The following is a 3,385-nucleotide window of genomic DNA, read 5'->3' as shown; positions in this document are numbered from 1 at the left end:
GGATCTTCTCTTTAGAACTTTTTCTCTTTTCTTTCTTTTCCTTATACATAAAAATTTTATTAAAAAAAAAAAAATTGTATAAACATCGAGAACCGTACACTTCGTGTGTGGAGAAGAGTGTCGGGTCGTCTAGTTAGAATTGAGTCAATTCCTGTTGTTCCAATGGCTGAACCAATCCAACCCATGACCCTTAAGGATTTGTGTTATCCAGTTGGCTCCATCCAACCATCTTGTATCAGGTTGCCACAACCCACAGCTAACAATTTTGAAATCAAACCTCAAATCATAAATATGCTTTCAAAATTCACAGGATTAGAGGATGCTTATATATTTATTAGAGAATTTGAGGAGGTATGTGCAACCATGAAACTGCAATTAACAGAGGATGAGGTCAAACTTAGATTAATCAACTTTGCCCTTAAGGACAATGCTAAGAAGTGGCTTTATAGTCTGCCAAACTATTCTGTCACTACCTGGGAGGGCTTTGTGAGAACATTTTTAAAAAAGTATTTCCCCCATCATAAAACAGCTAGGATTAGGAATGAAATAAATCAATTTTACCAACTAGCTGGTGAATCATTTTGGAAGTACTTTGATCGTTTCAAGAATCTTTTGACCCAATGCCCACACCATGGAATAGAAACTTGGAGACTATGCCAGATCATCTATGAGGGGTTAGATTCAAACTCAAAAACCATGCTAGAGTCCATGTGCCAAGGCCAATTTATGGACAAAGAAACTACTGAAGCTTGGCAATTCTTAGAAGACCTAGCCGAGAAAAATTTACAGTGGGAAACAACTAGGGAACCTGATAAAGCTACACCTTCAAGAGGAGGAATGCATCAAATTCAACCAACCTTAGCATCAGAGGCCAAGATTGCAACCTTAACACGTAGATTGGAAGCCTTAGAATTACAGAGACCAGCCAATGTAAATCAAATATCTGCACCCATGTGTAAAGGGTGCAATGCACCAAACCATGTCTTAGAAGAATGTTCCTACTCGAATGAGTGTGCACAAGTGAATGCCACCTATCAAGGACCATTGAACAATCCTTATGCACCCACATATAACCCAGGTTGGAGGAATCACCCGAATTTCTCATGGTCCCAGAATCCTAATGTAGGTAATCCAAATTTCAATCAGCAAAATCTAAGGTCCAACCCAGTGATGAACAACCCGCCAGGCTTCCATGATAATGACAAAAAAATTACCTCTTTAGAGAAAAGCCTAGAAGCCATGATGAAAACACATACCAGCTTTATGCAAACTACGGGTCAACTCATAAATAATAACACCCAAGCTATAGCCCGTCTGGAAATGCAAGTAAGTCAGCTGGCTTCGACCATTAGTGAACGAGAACATGGTAGGTTACCTAGCCAACATGAGCCAAATCCTAGGAACCAAAATGGTCCACGACCCCAACAAGGAAACCAAGTTAATGGTATAAATGCCATTCATACCTTAAGATCAGGAAAACAAATAGACAATAAGGTAGTTGCACTTGATGATATAGATGACTCATCTGCCGAGTCACCTTCTAAAACTACTACCTTTCAACCTCAAGCACCAGAAACTGAAAATTCACCTAGTCCAGTACTTAAAAGTCCTAGAGCTCCTTTTCCAAACAGACTGAAATCCAATAAATCTGAACATTTAGACAAAATTTTAGAGGTATTTAAACAAGTCCAAGTTAATATTCCTCTTTTAGATATAATCCATCAGGTTCCAACTTATGCCAAATTTTTAAAAGATCTCTGCACTAGAAAAGGACCACTAATGTACCAAAGAAAGCATTTTTGGCTGCAAGTGTCAGTTCATACCTATCTAGCCATGTGCCAATTAAATATAAGGACCCTGGAGCTCAACAATTTCTTGTGTTATTGGAGAAACCAATATAAAAAAGGCTTGCTAGATCTAGGAGCTAGTGTGAATATCCTTCCATATTCGTTGTATGAACAACTAGGATTAGAAAAACTTCAACCTACTGGGATCACATTACAGTTAGCCGATAGATCTCTCAGGATCCCTAAGGGAATGGTCGAGGATGTTCTGATAAAGGTTGAAAATTTCATTTTTCCTGTAGATTTTATTGTTTTAGAGACTGAGCCAGTTGCGAATCCTAAAGGACATATACCTGTCATTTTAGGAAGACCATTCTTAGCTACGGCCAATGCTGAAATCAATTGTCGAAATGGTCTAATGAAGTTATCCTTTGGGAATATGACCATTGAGCTTAATGTTTTTAACTTAGAACAGGAATCCTCTTCTCATGCTGATGTCAATGTAGTCCAAGATGGTATTTATGAATCCATTGACATTAGTGATGATGAAGTCGACCTAGAGTCTAACCCCTGGTTAATCCATGAGTCTGAGGATGTCAATGAAATACTTAAAGAAAATCAGATTAATCAGGAATCGACACTTCCTACTGAACCAATCATTGAGATGGTGAACTCATCACCTAAACCATCGATAGAGGAAGCACCCATTTTAGAACTGAAGCCCCTCCCAGAACATCTCAAGTATGCATATCTAGGACCAAAGAAACTTTGCCTGTAATTATTGCATCAGACCTAGATCCCAAGCAAGAGGAGGAGTTATTGTCAGTTCTAAAAGCAAATCAAGAGGCAATAGGTTGGACCATAGCAGATATCAAAGGAATAAGCCCTTCTATAGTTCAACATAGAATATACTTAGAGGAAGAGGCTAAACCAACAAGAGAAGCCCAAAGAAGGCTTAATCCAGTTATGAAGGATGTAGTTAAAAAGGAGATTCTGAAACTCCTAGATAGTGGAATAATTTATCCTATTTCTGATAGCTCTTGGGTAAGCCCAGTTCAAGTAGTACCCAAGAAATCTGGGTAACAGTGGTCCAAAATGATGCAAACGAACTTATCCCAACTAGGACCCAAACGGGATGGAGGGTCTGTATAGACTATAGAAAGTTGAATGCTGCGACAAGGAAAGATCACTTTCCTTTGCCATTTATTGATCAAATGTTGGAAAGACTAGCCGGACAAGAGTTTTACTGTTTTCTTGATGGATACTCCGGTTACAACCAGATCCCCATAGCCGCTGAAGATCAAGAAAAGACTACATTCACCTGTCCATTTGGTACTTTTGCCTATAGACGAATGCCCTTTGGACTATGTAATGCACCGGCAACCTTTCAGAGATGCATGATCAGCATATTTTCAGATATGATAGAACGATTTCTAGAAATTTTTATGGATGACTTTTCTGTTTTTGGTCTAACCTTCTCCGAGTGTCTGAATCACCTGCAATTAGTTCTAGAACGATGTAAGGAGAAGCACCTAGTTCTCAACTGGGAAAAATGTCAGTTTATGGTCAAACAGGGAATAGTTCTTGGCCATGTCATTTCT

At 38.8% G+C, this 3,385-nt stretch overlaps 1 non-coding gene across 1 annotated transcript; it reads right to left on the bottom strand.

The window, feature by feature from the left end:
* Nucleotides 1-531: 531 nt before the first annotated feature.
* On the bottom strand, nucleotides 532-638 carry LOC140853005 (small nucleolar RNA R71). Its single transcript, XR_012136082.1, has one exon. It is a non-coding gene; the product is annotated as a small nucleolar RNA R71 (small nucleolar RNA).
* Nucleotides 639-3,385: the final 2,747 nt, after the last annotated feature.

This window comes from Elaeis guineensis, chromosome 12 (assembly GCF_000442705.2).
Source record: "Elaeis guineensis isolate ETL-2024a chromosome 12, EG11, whole genome shotgun sequence".
NCBI classification, from domain to species: Eukaryota; Viridiplantae; Streptophyta; class Magnoliopsida; order Arecales; family Arecaceae; genus Elaeis; species Elaeis guineensis.
The sequence above is the reverse complement of the archived record's forward strand: the minus strand, read 5'-3'. Positions and strand labels throughout refer to the sequence as shown.